Source organism: Cydia fagiglandana, chromosome 3, assembly GCF_963556715.1.
Source record: "Cydia fagiglandana chromosome 3, ilCydFagi1.1, whole genome shotgun sequence".
Classification (NCBI taxonomy): Eukaryota; Metazoa; Arthropoda; class Insecta; order Lepidoptera; family Tortricidae; genus Cydia; species Cydia fagiglandana.
In genome coordinates this window covers 13005255-13023794 of record NC_085934.1, presented here as the reverse complement: position 1 = coordinate 13023794, position 18540 = coordinate 13005255, and the positions used below count along the sequence as shown (strand labels likewise).

Sequence of the window (18540 nt, the reverse complement as noted above, 5' to 3'; positions counted from 1 at the left end):
AGCGCTTTGGATTGCGTCACATTCAATCAAAGAAACCTTTGACAGCAAATTGTGAGAATTCTATTGCAATGGGCCAATTTAGATAAATTTCAGGCCATCTGGCAAAGTAACCAATTAGCTTCACGGCGGGTGCCTCTTAGGCCAGAGGTCACTATTACACTAACGACACAGAGTAGCTCCCTAAGGTAAGTGGATGGCTTGTTAAGGACACTACCATTTTTTAGTTGTCAGCGTCCTTACATTACTTTCTCTCAGATCCCGTTGATATAAATATTAAAAACCATAGTATGTTTTTTTTTTATTTATATGTTATTAATCGCAGAGCGTCTAAATACGGGCGAGTGATGTCAAAATGAGACCAAATTGACATCAATTTATAAATATGGGCTTCTGGGCCTTCGCGCCTATTAGAGCCTTTAAGTTAGGGAACAAAAAAACGACGATCACATATAAACTTTCGTGGAGTAAAATTTCCATAGTCAATTTTTTTGGGTGGATAGGTAATTAATGAGCGCCCTTGTCACACACACAGCCAATAGTAATTGTCAGCCTTGCGTTAATAAACAGCCTCGCTCTTTTATACCTCACTCTTTTTTTATATTTCCTGGCCTTTGTAATATTGCCCTATTACCTTGAGTACCTATATTGTATCAAACAAATGAAGTAATATAATTCGCGATATCCTAGGAGCGCAGATTTTGTAGAAAACTCTATAACACAATAAATATTATACGCTACAATTGGTACGTAACGAATCAACAGTTACAATGTAAGCTGTAGTAAAATTAGATTAAAAACAACAATGGAGCTATAAAGCTATACTGCAAATGAAACAAATGAAATCGCCGGTCTGACGTTAAAGTTCCCGTGCAGTTTTGTTAAAAGTAGTCGCGGTCGTGGACACGGGTCAGCGCAGACCGACGGCTGCGAGTACCTACAACGAGCGACTTCCTGCGGCCAGCGAAACAAGGACAAGCCAAACGACACGCGAGGACCGCCTCTTATTTTGCATTTGTTATCGCCCAATCTAAACTTTATCTCCATGCAATGAAATTGGAACTAAACTGCACACTTGCCTGTCTGCAAAAGGCGTAGGTATCACGACGTGGAATTGGTCGCAGCTGAAATGGAAGGGCATTCGTTAAGTATTTGTTACTTTGGAGATAAATATGCAATACCTCAACTCTTACCTGAGTAAACAAAACATTTAAATTCAACATGGCATTAAAGGATAATAAATAGTTACAGGTAGGTCAAACTTTTGTACTTATTAGGTACTGGAATCATGTGTATAAATTATAAATAGCCTATACTAAACTGATAGATATTAGTTGTTTCTCCCATCAGAGCGATCACCTTCAGAGCTTGTCAGATATTAAATTGGTGGCACTAAAACAGTGACATGTATCTATACCTACCTACCGATGTGTCTAAGCGAACAACCCAGGCACCTCGCGTTTCTGTATAAACAAGCCGGGCCAGCAGCAGCGCTGTTATGAAATCAGAGATGAGTTTAGACTTAATTACCTGTGAAATTAAATAATACGGGTCGGGGAATCATATACGACGAATCCGAGAAGCTAGGCCAGGATAACTCACAGGTGAGGCGGTGCCCGCGGCTGACCTCGTGCCAATTACGAGCCCATTAGCGCAGTGAGCACAATGCTACTATTAAGCGGATGTCCAGCTCGACGTTCCCGCGCCCGCTCAATTTGCATTTGTTTGGAATTAGATCGTCAGTGGCTGCGTCCGCGACTCGCTTTGTGTCACACCTGTAATGTCCCTCGTGCAATGTGTTGAGGCCCGTTTTAATGATCCCCGCTTACCCTGTGGTTAACTGAAACGTTCCCATTGTGGAACAGATTCCGGCGTTTCAACCTAAACACAACTCTTAATTATCCATACTCTCCGGGTTAAAGACGCAAAAGCCTCGCGTTGTTTACTAAGTATCGACTTTAGGAGTTTAACCGAGTTGAAACGTGGCGTCGATATGTCAAGTAGTGCAATAAAGACTTGTTACAACGCCAAGGCGTTGTTTATTGAAACTCGCAGCTGAATGTATGTGGGTAGAAAGCCATTGTATTAACACGCTGCGCGAACAACCAGTATTGGTTTTAATTAATTGTTGTTCGTATCGACAAACAGCCGTAGGCGACATATATAGTAAGATTATCAATACAATCTAATCACGAAGCCAGACATTGAGGACCAAGAATGTGTCTTTGTTTGTGACTTTAACCTATAGTAAGTCTTGGGGACTTTACTATTTCATTTATCTCAGAAATGTTCAACATAAACATGTGTCACCGCTGCACACATGCCCCAGTTGTACCTGATTATTAACTGTATCTAATCACATAGTAAACGGTAAAACATACCTAAGTAATTTTAACCGCGTTCCGTAACGTTAAGTGTGAATTATTCTATTTAGTTCAAAGGTAAGAAACGTAACGCTATAATTTGTTCCGAAATATCGTGAAGATGTAATTTTCCTAAAGTTAGGTTTGTTTTTAAGTGGAGTTCGTGACCATGAACTGTTATAAATACCATTGGAATGTAACTCGACCTCTTTGTGATGTGTTACATAATAGGCATACCTACCTAGATTACCATATCATCGTTTTACAGTCACGCAATATATTTAGGTTTATTTCATATTGCTTCCTTTTCAAAGCGTATTTTAAGTGATTGCCGCTATATTTCAGCGTGAAAGTTATTAATTTAAGGGCGACGAACCGACAGAAACGAGATATGGTAATGACAAATGGTGCCGCCTTATCTGAGCGGTCCGCGGAGAAAAGATGTAGCCGGGCTTTCTTGCGGAGTGAAATGTCGGGCGATGTCGTTAGCAAAGCCCCATCCGACGGGTATCTCTAGCGCTCCCGCTCCCCTGCCACGCCGCGCCATAGATAACTATTTTCGAACTGTTCAGGATACTGCGAACTATTTATATCTAATTCTCTGTATACAGCTTAAATGCATTCCAAATTACGATTGAACTACTTTTTATACTAATTCTCATCCCAAATAAATTATTACCTACTATTTCACGAGGTTTACTACTATATATGTGTGTAACATATCTGTAGGTAGGATTCCGTAGGCGGCAAAAGCGACGTCGTCTTCGCCAGAATATATTGTCCCCCGTCTCGAGGCGTACATAAGTAATCCGCCCGCACCCGACACTGATATGCAAATCGCCTCCAACGAGATCGTAAACCGTTTCATATCAGATAGCGTAATTCGGGGCTAAAGTACACAGCGACAAGTAATTCCGGTGTTGTGGGCAGATCTACCGTTTTCATCTGATGCAAACTTTGTAGATAGGTGCAGGTGTATGAATTATTTTTATTACTTCACGATATAAACAATTGCTATATTTTATTCATTCCGTTTGTACTAAAGTACTATGCCTTTTCCTAGTCCATTGCAATACTTATCTGCTATGTAAACCTTTAGATAGTACCTGAATGTGAATGTGACAAATAGTTTAGGCGATAACCCACCTCAGCGCCGGTGCCCGCAGTCCACACCGCACTATTGTCACCCGAAGGTAAAAGGTAGTAACAACATATGAGTTCTATACATTCGCACTACCTCCTTTCTAAACTCAACAAACTACCTGCCGGCCTATCGGCCATCTTCGACCTCTTCCTGTTTATCTTTCCTAATACATTATTCTGCACAAAGTCGAACATTACGTCGCCGTAGGCAAACATCCATTAAAGAGACAATCTAAATATGTTAAAACTCACAAAATAAATATAGAGCGGACCTTTGGAACATCTCTGACTATACAATTATATATGGGAATTTATTATTATGTTAGCTTTGTTGTTCGGTCAGCAATAGCTCACCACCAGCCTACCAGCTCCCAAGTCCTAATAGCAGCGGCCAGAATAATTTTTTGGAACGTTAGCCCCATTTGGATTGGGGACGACTCTAACTCCTTGGCAAAAATATGCCAAATGCCCAAAATTTTCTAATGGAACCCCTTTCTTTAGAGTAGAAATTAGTTACAATAAGCCTGTCACATGGTCATTATTATGTTTTTTAATGTTTATCAAACTCCAAAAGCGCTGCATTCGAAACTTTAAAATCAGTACTTAATTGATCATTATATTCATTATACTCGCAGCGCTGGACATCTCGCTCGCACCAAATATTACTTAATTTCGAAAGTACTCACGAGCTGCACAAGGAAGTGGTGTCAATATTCAATCAATTATGTAGATACCTATCAGTTTTAAAGTTCTAAATGGCCCTACGTTTTGTTAAATAGTTATCTCCTCACCATTCATTGTGGTGATTGGTCTACACTTCATGTCGTAAATTCCGAACGCATATTGCATTAAAATTTATTGGTGGTATACCTCCTGCTACGTTAGGTACTCGCAGAAAATAGACAATAGATGTGGTCCATTAACCTAAAAAAAAAACTATTTGTTCTAGGTAGGTACGTGTAAGTACATCCAAATAAGGGATGTTTTTGCTGATGCACGTGTCTGCAAATGACAAACGACACGAACGAAAGATAAATGCATTCCAGCCCAGAATGAGACATCACTATTGTATCGTAACTTAGTTACAATACAGCTTGGCTGGCTTCCGATACGACGTCGTAGGGATGTGCATGTTCTGTCATTACTCTTTAACGTGTTATTTAATCCCGCATCCCCTACGTATCTATCAGAAAGATTTAGTTTTTTGGCTACTGTTAGCGATCACCGTCTGCGATCTAGTGCCAATCTGACTCTAGCCATTCCACCGAAAAAGTCGCGTGCGTACTGTAGGTCTTTCACTGCCTACTCAGTTAAGCTGTGGAACGATCTACCAGTGGACGTAAGGAAATCGCAATCTGTTGCCTCACTCAAGGAGAAGTTGAAAAAGTTGTGGTTATTAGACTCCTGATGTAGTTAGAACTGAATACTTTATATGTATATATATATATATTTATATATAGTTTATATGTTTATGTATACATATATGTATATGTGTATTTTATGTAAGTATATGTCTAAGTATATATATGTATAGGTATGTTATAGTTTATGCGTATTTATACTATTTATTAATATGTACCTAGTACTGGTTTTTTTTTTCTTTTTCTTTAAGTACTTATTCGCTCTCGTCGTCCTTTATGTGTATCCAAAATTCTCATAGTGATATTTGTCCATATTAAATTGTCTTTCACCTGTTAGTATCTGATCCTTTCGCATTTTCTCAAAGGTTAGCTGGAAGAGATCCCTTTTAGGGATAAGTTCGCCTTTGTACATTTTTATTTTTGTTTTGTTTTTGTCCATTTTATGTAAACCTGTTTATGTGCAATAAAGTGACATACATACATACATACATACAATATTAGTTGTTAGTGGCTTGGATTGTATTTATTATTGATGCCAAGAGGTAGTTTAATTAGGTAGAGTGTATCGGACCACCTACACCGAGGCTGGATAGCGTGGCGATGATACAAGCTCTCTCTTGTCATGTTAATAATGCAATACGTAGGCATTAGGTAATAGGAACACAAGTCGAGTATGCAGCGCTACTCGGGGCAAACAATAACTTCGTTATAGTCCAATAGTTTTGTATGCTTCTACTATTCGAGTATCAGCGTAACTTTCTTTTACATGTGGGTGTATTAACTTATAGGATTGAATTAGATTCAATATTTTTCTTTCGATACAAATCTTTTACGATTTTAACAAAATTACAATTGAATGAATCATAAAAGAAACGTAACCAAAATTCATGGGAAACGTCACTTCTTAGCAAGACGAGATACAATAGTATTAACGCAGGTAGTCGCACCAATCCAGCACCTGACACGTACATAAATCCCGTGCCGACCAGGTAGAAGCAACGAAATGGCTCTGAACATTGTATGTCGTTTGAATTTAATTTGTAAATCTATCACAATCCGTAATCACAATCAGGCACTAGTAAAGTTTAGGCTCATTAGAGTCATCTAGATGTTAAGAACAGTTAAGAGCCAACAGGAGTGGTCATTTCTCCATACAAACGTAGTCCTCGTTTTCCTCCGTGGTTTTTGAATCTAGAGCAATGATTTTTTCAACACAGATTAATATTGTCAATATCTGTGTCGGACCGTTTTGCTTTTTTTGATATTTTTGTTTTTTAAGGCGCTAGAGCCTTTCAAAAATGGCCAAAATAGCCTAATTGACTATGCCGCAATGAGAGGCGTGGTATTCAAAACTGATATCAATTAGCCAAAAAAGCAAAACGGTCCGACACAGATAATTTCATAATCATTTAGATTTCCAAATTTGGTTACGATTGGTTAAGTTTTGGAGGAGGAAAAAGAGGAGTACGAAACCTCGATTTTTGTCATTTTTACGCAGGATTTTTCGCCTCAGCTGCAGTTGTCCCTATCGCACTAATTTTAGGGGCGGAGTCAAGTTTCTAAATACGTACACAGCCAGAAAAGTGATGGGCAATAGTCGACATTTAATGTCGATAATCTAGTGATGTAAGAAGTTATCGATAAACCGTCTTGTGTGAAAATATCTAGATCCTCCTAAGACACAAGGGGTATTGCGTTGAGAGGGAACACATTTTTGTAGTTACATAGGTACAATCTATTTTGAACTTTTTGATTCTAATATTTCAAATTAGAAATCAAAATCAAAAATATTTTATTGCATGGTTATGGGTTTACAAAATTTTTAGGTACAGTCACGCTCCGTAATTGTCGAGCAATTTAAGGTCCTAGCTAGGGAATGCAATCTCGCACCAAGATTGGCGATTCGAGATCTCGCACGAAAAATCCGAATCGAGATTGGGTGTTTCGAGATCTCGACAGTCAGATTTTCGGGATCGAGATTAATATCTCGACGAGATCGAATTTGACAAAGTAACTAAAAATGTGTTATTTTAATCAATAATCTCTAAGAATTCCATAGATATAGACATCGTAAAATCGGGCGTATCGAGATATTCCTAGGAATATAATGAAACGCCGACATTTCATGATCTGCCTAGCGAACACCAGCCATTTTGCGCAAACCTCAAGGTGTGATATTCTGATATTCCTATAGTCTATAGGCAAATTAAACAAAAGTCGTCTCCTTCACGATTTTCGTCGACATCTCTTCTAAATACCTAAAACTGGTATGGACGTGTTCCTCGTGGTCTCCAGAATATGAATAAACCGGTTTTTATTTTATGGAGGGGGGGGGGGGCGTGTCGAAAAAAAGGAAGGAAAAAGTGGGCGGCCGACCAGCATTGATATTTGTTCACGTCTTTAGTCCTATTGGGACCGATCGGTTCGTGTGAGATGTCGTTTGAAAGAGTATTAAACGTGCAATTATTGTTTTATAATAACCGTAGTCATGACTGTAGTCATTTACAAAATATTTAAAATATATGATTTTTTACCGTGCATGGATGGCATAAGTACTGACAAAACATGCGTCTAACTCAATAAATTATAACTTTACCGCAATTAATGTTATTATAAAATATACGAAAAATTTCATTAGCTTTCCAAAAACATAAGTTTTATTGATGTATGACATTATACATATAACAAAGTAATGATGAATTTTGTTCCGTCACGTAAATGGCGGGCGACCGACCTCAACTGATCATTATTTCTCGGGTTCTATTTTACTGATCAATTGGTGATGCATACCATTAGAAACCATACTATAACCACTTGACCGTCCGACGATAGCATAGTATCCGAAAAAAATATGCTCTTAACCGTCCGCGGGAACCTTACTATCCAAAGGGGTGGAAGAAAGATTTGATTTCAGAGCCATCTAACGGAATATTTCAGCATTATTTACTAATTCTCTTGATGCGACAACGTAGCCTAACTAAATAGTTAGCTCTAAAAAAATTTAGATGGCAGTGTAGTTATAATTTTTGTACAAAATTGTGAATGCGCTGCGCGGGGTGTGCGTCGCTAAAAAACCCCGGACGGTTGACAGGAAAACAGTCTCGTGGGCCGGACGGTTGAGTGGATAATTGGTTTCTAATAACCGTAGTCATAACTGTAGTCATTTACAAAATCATTGAAAATATGTATATGATTTCTCGATCAATTATTTTACAATGCGCCCGCTATGAAGCTAGGAATATCAAAGAATGCATTGCTCTGATGGATCTGCCGTCTCTTTCATAAGGAAGATCGTGATATGCCTGGGTTAATATTAGATCAGGAAATGGTGGCGTTTCATGATACGCCAGGGATTACGATTTTACGATATGCCGCCGACATACTACTTATTTAAGGCACCTCATGTTATATTTTGAAAATAACAACAACAAATTAAATATTTAACATAAAATCAATTTTAATTTTTACTTTACTTCTATGAAACGCTATCGAAATTAAACCACTATTTACCTTTACTTAGAAACTGCGTAACAATAATAGAGCTAATGGGCCCTGCCCCGCTGCTGGTGGCACCCTAGGTTAGGTTTTTTATAATGTGTTTATACTTATTTTTATTTGTTTTTTATGTGTTTTTGTATTTTACTTTTATATTCATGTTATAAATGACCTAGCCTAAGAAGAAAAATAAATAAATGAAAATATAGAGCTAAAGCCGGACACATAATAGCACTGCCTGAACAACATGAATCTAAGGTCATATATTACTTAAAACAAAGTATTTCACTTTCAGTCTTGTTCGAGATCTCGAATATATTAATCGAGATCTCGACCGAGATTGCATATATAGAGATTTCCTGTCAACTGGGTTAAATTTCGAAAATACGTGCGAGATCTAGCGAGATCTCGAAATTGCGAGATCTAGATAGCATTCCCTAGTCCTAGCTGAATTGGTTGTTTCATACACTTACTCTTACTCTATAGAATGTCCAATCCTGCCTTACAAAGACGTTAATATTTATATTTGTCATGTCTATACTTCGTTTCTGAGCATTATTGAAAAAAAAAACTTACTTGATACTAGTATTAACCACTAAGTACGTAAATAGGGTAATTTGCCAGTAACAGGCCACTATTAGTAACTGGCCACGCCAAACTAAAAATGAATTCTATTCACCTATAAATATAATTCATTTTAGTATAAGGTGGCCAGTTATTGAAACCTTATACCTACTAAAATGAATTCTGTATAGAGGTGAATACAATTCATTTTTAGTTTAGGGCGGCCAGTTACTGGCGAATTACCCTATTCGATATCGAGTTCCGTAAACGTAAGCCGGGTAAGTAAAAAGTTCAATCACAATCGGGTAATTCGTCAGTGGCCACCCCAAACCAAAAATGTATTATATTCACCTATAAATAGAATTAATTTTAGTATAAGGTGGCCAGTTATTGAAGTTATTGAAACCTTATACTAAAATGAATTCTGTTTATAGGTGAATAGGATTCATTTTTAGTTTAGGGCGGCCAGTTATTAAAAGTGGCCAGTTACTGGTGAATTACCCTACTTAGTAGTAGCAGTAACAAAAAGTGACAATGCAAATTGCAATCAGTGAGGTGCGCGCCAGCGCGAGTACGGGCGCACCGCACGCGTCTGTGTGCGTGCATTACACATACAAATACAGTCTCTCACGCCGCGGTTACGCCCCGTCAGAGCGACGGGTATATTCAGCTTGAAATCTCAAAATTGACTTTTAGCTCAGCTCCCGTTTCGTCTTAATTGCCAAATGAGTATACATAATCATTAATCTATTAGGTATCATTTTAATATGAGCTTGAAGTCCATTTACAGACTCAGAGAATACTTAAGACAAAGCAAACAACAAACACGCTTTAGTCAAAAACAAAGTACTTATAGATGATTGTAATTTTAACTATACAATCTCTCTTTAAAATTATACTAGGTTATGGTAAACAGGGCTAACAAGATATCCTTCCCTCCCCACGGCGACTGGCGGCATAGTCAGGCGCCTACTGGACGGGACGGCTAGAAAGTTGGAGGAAATTTCATAACGCTAACCTATCATAAGCACGCAGGTTATGAGCTCGTATAAATATTATTATGTCTACGTCATTAGTTACTGTCAGCTGACATTAGGGTATGATTTATAAATAAATTAAAACAATGATTGATGCTCGTTAAGTTTATACCTACCTAATAGAGTTGATGTTTTAAATATACAAAATTATCGTCTCTATTTTTAGGATTTTCATAACCATTATTTTAAATTGAGGCAAAATTACTAATTATTTATATTGATTTCAATTAAATTAAAAATTGCTGTAAGATATTATGCATTAGTTATCTATTACTGAAGCATGCAATGATTTGCAAAATATAGAATAGTCATAACTCATAACAAATCTTTATAATCGTTATTTTTATTTCTTTCTCTCTACAATTTTTTTTGCCCGCCATCGGGCATTGGCTCGTCCTCGTCTACCTGAGCGTCGAGGGCTCTAGGGTGAGGGGAGCGAGTGTGCCACATCTGTCAGACTAGTGGCGTTTATTTTAATCCAAATAATGTTGTCACTTCTTACTACGTACTACAACTTCATAAGCAAGAAGAAGTCTAAGGTAACTCTGTAATAACACTCCGAGTTAAAATAATGTTCCTTCTTTATGGCCATCTCGATTAGTATCACCAATTCAGCAGTATCATTACTATCAACGTCTACAACGCATTTTAGACGGCGTCTAATGTTGTAAGAAATTCTACCGGTTATTAATACTCTACCGTTCGCTACGATACTTGCATTATTACTAGAAAGCATTTAACTTTACCCAGCCAAGAACCGAACCCTAAATATTGGCCTCCCAATTTTTTACTCCACGAGTTACGTTTCTATTTTATGGCCCCTCATTTAGAAGCGTCAATAAACAAAACAAAATAAAATGGAACTTTGAACGCTTCTAGTGTAGAGGTGAGTCGTAGCATCGGCGCACGCGCATGATAGAAAAAGAGGCAAGTAAGCTTGCTGCCGGGGTGTCGGGCAAGTTCGTGTTCCAGTTGGTGGGGCGCCTTTCCTTCGCCGCGCCGCCCGCGCCAGTATCGAGTGCGCTGCGCGAGTAAGGCCACGCCGCTCCGCTCGCCTGACCGACGCCCGCGCTTTCTTAAGCTCCACTGCATCCAAGTTTATGCTCTACTCTCCCGCTTCGTAACCGGTTACAACTGTGATCTTAAGTGACACGTAGGCTGCTTTTGTGATTTAATCGTGATCAGTGGCCAGACTTCGTCTGGTAATGAGTGACAAAATTATGTGTTCTCGGATTTGGCTCTATAGATGATTGTGATGCGATGACCATCAGGTCGATTTGGATGTGACTTGGATTTATATCTGTAACCTATTCTTCAAATTGGTGAGTGGTCAATTCTTCATAGAGCTATTGTTTGTTACGTTCCGAGTGTGTGTCTGTGTATATAAGCATGGGCTCAAAGCAGTGTGTGCTTGTGGGGGCGTTCGGTCGCCACAAACAAACAAAAAGCCGTAGTCCCGGTGGATGGCGTAGAGGCAACGGGAGAGAAGGAGAGAGCACACATTGTTGACACTCTTAGCGTGCCCTTTCCACGTCGTCGACTCTACACTCTACAGGCATATTGAGTTGAACTTCACTATAATAAAGATGAATGTACCTCTGGAGTCGCTTGTTAGCCTTTGTATTCGTTTTAGAAACTGAAGTCGGTTACAGGCTAGTAAGGAGTTGTAAACCGTGAAATATATCTTACATGCTTATGTAATTGAAAGTTACAGGGGGCTATTTATATAGGTACCTAAGATCATTGGGTACCTAAGGTCCCATTTAGGCGGTCCAAAAACTTGTATGCGATTTTCGTTACATAGCGATATTATATATTTATATAGAATATTGCATGCAAGTTCTTGTACCGCAATATGGGGCTTAATTTATAATATGTATACACGATATGTTACGAGAAAACTCTATTTCCTGTGTTTTCCGTCATGAATTTTACGAACTTATTTAAATATACATAACAGCAATAACCACGGATCTATTGTTTGCATGTGATTAAATATGAAAGTCGAGACAGACCTGACGGCTAAGGTTGAGTGCTTTCTTCCATATCTAATTCAAACATCATTTTTATCTATTCATACTATTGTTCGCAAGAAAGAGAATTCCAGATATGTCGAACAGAATGTTTAGACTTCCTTCCTTTACTAGGTAATTTCTAAATTCGTTCCAAAAGATCTATTTATAAACAGCAAAACAATTAGAGCTCAAATTCCTAAACGACGTTTGTAAAGGCGTAATGAATGAAAATGACATTATCAACATCCTGGGTAGTAGTAAATGAGTCACACTAAAGATAATGAAGTATAGTAAGTAGATTTGAATGCAAGATGCGTCAGGCGCCAGTCAAATTGAAATTTAACTCAAGTTTACTGAGGGCGACCCAGAGGTCAATGAGATTTTTTAAGGAGGGACCTACTGACATTATTGCCCCTAGTTTACATAGGTAGGTACTTAGATGTTTTTGTTGGCTCTATATATCAACTACCTACTGTTTGATGCAGCTTCTACACCAACTACAATGCTTAATTTATTAAGTTTTGTTCCGGATACATTTCAGTTAGAAACATCGTAAATACCTATTGCTTCCTTCTTCAGTACTTGTGACCGTATTTACTATTTATCATTTGACACTTTTATTTTATTTATAAATTATAAACTTTATTGCACGATATAAAATTGTACAAAAGGCGAACTTAAAGCCATGAAACCATTCTCTACCAGTGAACCTTATTAGGGCAAATTTAGCAGAAAAGATTGTAGGCGGTACATTTACACCTAAAGAAGTCGTTATTGAAAGGATTAGAGATCTAATTATACATAAATTAATTATAAACTGCTTAAATACATAAAGATACCTACATAAATTAAGTACATAAATAAATACATTGGAACGTCGATATGGCGAAATCCTCGTTATAACACAAAATAAAATGCAATTTCTATTTAAAGCCCAAAACCTCCATAACTCGAAATATTTAACCTCATTAAGACGAAGCAATCAACGTTTCCCTTTACGACTATCCAGTACATTTTTTACCTAATCGCTAACTATAGCTCGAAAAATAAAATTTGACCTCTATAACTCGAAAAAATAGACGTAAGATTGTTTTGTTAGGTACCTCTACATATATTTCGAAGTTACTAACAAACGTCTGTAACTCGAAAAAGATAATGACGTATTTTACGGGTGTGTATAATTACCTCTCTAAGACGAATTTTTCATACATTTGACCTCTGCAACTCGAAACCTTATTAAGACGAACAAAAACCTATAAAAATCTCTGAAGTCAATGCCCTGTAAAAAAACGAAATCTCGTTAACACGAAGTTTCTGGCGTTTCCCTTGAAATTTGTGCTAAAAGGTTCCACCTTAGGTATAAGTACATTACATATATCGAATATACCTATATTTAATAAAACTAAAGTATGGGGTGGAGCCAATAAAACAAATTTTTTACAACTTGAAAGAGCTCAAAGAGCACTGATAAAAGTCATGTACTTTAAGCCTTATAGGTTTCCAACCGTTGATCTGTATGACCTATGTGGCCTTTTATCTGTAAGAAAATTATATGTGCTAAATGTAATCTTACGGATACATAAGTCTACGTTTTATTACCCTGTCTCTAATACCTCTAGAAGGAAAATAATTTGGCCAAGTCCGAGATAGCTCGAGGCATTTAGTGTTCCGTACGGCTACCATCAGTTTGGCATTGACATAAACGATATCGTGAATGTAATTTACTTCCTATAGGTATATCTCTTTCGCACTAATATATCAGTACGAGCGAGATGCATAGAAAGTAAATTACGTTCACGCCCACGGTAGCGTTTATGTCAATGCCAAACTGATGGCAAACTGATGGAGAATAGAGAAGACTTTGCAAAGGTGGCCGCCGACGCCCGCTAGGGCATGGCAGTGGAAGAAGAAGAAACTGATGGTAGCCGTACCGCTCGCATCGTTACATTTTACAGAGGTTGTTTGCCTGTTTTTAGGATACCGTATTCAACTACACACACAGAACAATAGTACAAAGTGTCTAAGTGCGAAGGCCGAAGGCCGAGCTTTAGCAAAATGTCATCGCTTTAGCACAGAGCAATAGTACAAGTGTCTAAATGTGAAGGCCAAAGGCCGACCTCCGCGTAGCCCGAAGGCCCGAAGCGTCCAGGATGTCAGTGCTTTAACACAGAACAATAGTACAAGTGTCTAAATGCGAAAGCCGAAGGCCGAGCTCCGCGTAGGGCCGAAGGCCCGAAGCGTCCAGGATGTTAGTACTTAAACACAGAACAATAGTATAAGTATCTAAATGTACTATTGTACTGTATTGTACTGTACTATTGCTTTGTGTTTGAATACCGAAGTCGAGCATCTCGCGAATGCTTGATGTATTATAATAATTTAGAGTAAGGCCAAGCGCGCACCACGATTTTTTGTCCTGCGATAATTTTGTCGCAGAAATGCAACGTATGTGTTTATATGTTAGTGCGCGCATATGCGACAAAAAAATCGCAGCTATTTTAAAATTGTGATTTGTCACATTTTTCCGCGATTGTTCGCGACGCGATTGTCGCAAAGTGAATTGCAGCATGCGGAGTTGTATGGCCCCGCGCGCACTATGATAATAAAATCGCACCCCGGCCGGACCTCAGTCGGCATTTCGCTCTCCAAACCCCAACATCTCGGCACCTGCATCTCCAATGGAGTCTCAAAATGAGACGCTAGATGTTGACCATTTAATTATGGAAATAGACGGGGATCACCTTTGTGTTATAAATGCTCAAAGTCATACAGCAATCGCATATTAAAGACACGTTTCATGACAAGCGACTGGTACGAAATCCCTGTTGAGAATGAACAAATCGTCGACTTTTTCATCGCAGTGCGCGCAGTGAATTTTCTGCGATATATTACAGCGCGATTCTAAAATCGTGTCGCAAAAATTAATATCGTGGTGCGCGCTTGGCCTATAATACCTTAAATGTATACTCCTTCAATTTGAATTTAGAACTCATTATTATTTTTTATTTGATTTTGTTTCTAGTTCTATGCCATATATATAGACTTTAATATTATTTAGAACTGCTAAAAAACAAGATCGGATTACTTTAAATATTTCGTCAATTTTACCTTTGTTTCTAAAAACTGTGATATTTAACTGTCATATACTATTAATGTCTTCCAAAATTATTTTCTCGTAACAGGACTGAGGGGCTACCGCGAAAACCGAAATTCGCAATTTGCGGGGATCTTTCTCTTTTACTCCAATGAAGGCGTAATTAGAATGACAGAGAAAAATGCTCGCAATTTGTGAACTTCTATTTTCGCGGTTATAGCCCTGAATCTTGTTGCTCACCGATCCGTTCAAAAATATACATAAGTACTGAATATAATGAATAGATATTATAATTATACAATTAATACAGAAATGTAATGGTACTTAATGAAAAGGAATATTGTGATATTGTTTCGACGAATCAGATACTCTCAATAAAATCTATACATGAGGCCAAAGCTGTTCATAAATATTAAATAACTTTATTATCTCTATACGCCTTACTAACTCTATGTGTCCTATTGTGGAAAAACAAAACACAACGACAGTCAAGAACGGAATTCTTAATTTGAATTTTTCAAATTTTTGAGATGCCTAGTCCATTGGTTGGAAAGCCCGTTCGAAATTGAAACTTATTTGCAATATAATAAGGTCGTATTTTGTAGATCTCACTCATACTTATAGTAGGCTATTGAGATAAAATTAAATATCCCACAAAAATAAGCAAGCAGAATTAAACTTTCTGTCAAAGACATAAGTCATAAATTTCAATGCCAAAGTTTTAACTAAGGATGTTTCTCGCCTAATATGAATTGACCAGTGTAAGCATCAGTTAGCTAGCCCTAAGCAACCAAAGGTCAAGCTGCAGTTGAAAAACTAATAAAGATAAAGTTAAGCTGATAATTTTCCCGCCGTCTCCATGCTTCTTTAAGTTGGGTATTGACTGGTCAGCTGCCTGTTAGCTATAGTTTTCGCGAAAATCGCCAGGACAGAGGTGAAAATTTTTGTATGAAAACTTGCAACTTTAAATGCATTTTTTGACGAAACTATTGCAGTCTAAAATGAAGTCAAAATCAGTCCATCGACTCAATTTTTTGCAAGCTTTCTAATGGTACCCCACACGATTCTTACAAATGAAAAAAGTTTCAGCCTACCCCTCTCAACCCCCTAAATTTCCCCCTTTAATAAGAAATAAGCAGTTTTGACTTATTTACAATATGAGTGGTGGTAATTGCTATAACTGTTCCAAATTTTAGGTATCTATGTCAAACGGTCTCTGAGAAAAACGTATTTAACTGATTTGCAAGACCGAAGTGATCCCATAAGTGTTCCGTAAACAAAGTTTTGTACGGAACACTAAAAACGAACTGTGTATCGATCATAGATAATAACTTTATTTTTCATAAACCTGAGTGTTGCCACCCTTACATACTAAATGTTCAGTCACACATCTTCCTTTTTCTTTAACAAAAGTAAGTTTTCACATCACTAGTTATCGGTTATTATTGACAACGGTTACATCTCTAGTTGACGTTTGTTATGAGTGACAGTGACATTGACACATTTATAAAATCTAACCTAAAAAAAGTAATACGCAACTTCTTGTTTTTGATTAGTTAACAATTATAGTACGTAAATAAAATGAAACATTAAGCTGTTACATAATATTAAAATAACTGATCTACTCAACCATTCAAGTTTGGGAGGACTTAAGCGAAACGAAGATTTATAACAGGCTAATTAATAAAATTGATAATTCTGTGTTTTATAACAATAAAGATATTTTCAAATTAATTTCAATTGTGTAATTTACTTCCACTTATTATTAATTGTCCTTTTCAGAAATACAGTAGGTACACGACACTATCACTGTTTGTCTTTGATTTTAACTAAAATATTAAAATAATAATCACATTTAACAGTCTTTACACAAACACTTTTTTGTAGGCTTCACATGCCGTCCAGATCTGGTAGTGATGGTTTCTTTTTCTGGTGAAGTATCCAGGCTTGTGGATGATGATGAGTCAGGGGTAATGAAAGGGGTTGATAGTGGTGATCCTTCATCAGTTTCAAGATTGGGCTGATGTATGGGAGAGTTTACAGTGATCTCATCTGTCAGTGTGTTAGGTCTCATTTCAGGTGATGATAACGTTAGATGTTGGTCTTCTGTTGGTGGCGAGTAGTTTACAGTCTCTGTTTGTTCGGAAGTTGTCTCTAGGTTTGGAGAAGGTGGCAGGTATGGCGAAGGTAGTGTGAGAGTAGAGGTGCTCTGTGCCTTTGTAATAGCTTGATCGGGTAGCTCAATTATAGCTTTTCTATTCTTCCTCATTACTCCTCCTTTTTCTGTCAATATATTGTAGCTTCGAGGTTCTTCTCTTTTCCCAGTGACTATTCCATGTATTTTTTTATTTGGTAGAAATACTCTTTTTCCAGTTTCCAATTCAGGTAGTTCTTTCACTCTGTGTCTCTTATCATAGTTTTCTTTAGCTTTTTCTCTTCTTTTTAGTAACTGTTCTCTCAAGTGTTCTATATTTTGTACTTTTGGCTTCAGTGCTGAAGATATTGTCGGTATATTTGTGTTCAGAAGTCTCGACATAGCAATTTGTGATGGAGCAACTCCTAGTTTATTGGGTGTTGTTCTATAGTGTAGTAGTCCGAGTAGGGGATCTTCTGAATTTTTATCAAATATTGCCTTGATTATCTTTACACCTATTTCAGCGGCTCCATTACTCTGGGGGAAATGGGGGCTTGAAGTGATATGTGTAAATTCCCAGTCTGTTGCAAATTGTTTGAATTGCTTTGAGGCAAATTGAGGGCCATTATCTGATCTTAAGATGTGAGGTATGCCATGTCTTGCCATAATGCATTTTAGGTGTTTAATTATTGCCATAGAAGTGGTAGATGTCAGTGATACTACTTCGGGGTAGTTTGACAGTATATCCCTTACAACCAGGTATTCTTTTCCTTTGTAGGTACATAGATCAGCTGCTATGACTTCAAACGGGTTTTCAGGTATTTCTCCAGGTATGAGTGGTTCAGGCCTTTGTGTGGTCAGTTTAGCGCAGAACTCACATTTTTGTGACCATAGGGTGATGTCATGTTCCCATGTAGGCCACCATACTGCATGTTTGGCTCTCATTTGGCTCTTGACAGCTGTAACATGTCCAGTATGAAGTTTTTTAATTGTGGTTTGTCTCAGTTTTGTAGGTATGAGTATTTTCAGTCCACATGTGATCAATTCATTAGTTAGAACGAGGTCTTCTTTATGTCTCCAAAATGGTTTTATTTCTTCTTCAATGCTTTTGAAGTTGGGCCATCCATTCATTATGTAGATGTATAGTTTTTTGCATATCTCATCTTCTTGTTGTGCTTCTTTTATTTTTTGTAGACGTTCATCTGAGAAAGGCATAGCTTTCTGGATGCTCAGAAATGTTGACTGCTCAAGCATGTCGCTCTTCTCGAGAATGTCTTTGTCCTCTTCTGCAGTTGGAAGCGGAGCTCTGGATAGCATATCAGCTGTGTACATAAGCT

General features: G+C 37.7%; 1 protein-coding gene across 1 annotated transcript in view; it reads left to right on the top strand.

Moving 5' to 3' along the window:
• The first annotated feature begins 10970 nt into the window (after positions 1-10970).
• The window catches only part of LOC134680168 (semaphorin-1A-like), a 33412-nt gene continuing 25842 nt past the window's right edge, over positions 10971-18540 (top strand). Inside the window, exon 1 of the mRNA XM_063539239.1 lies at positions 10971-11282. The gene's annotated coding sequence lies outside the window, so the exon portion shown is untranslated. The remainder of the gene's footprint in view (positions 11283-18540) is intronic.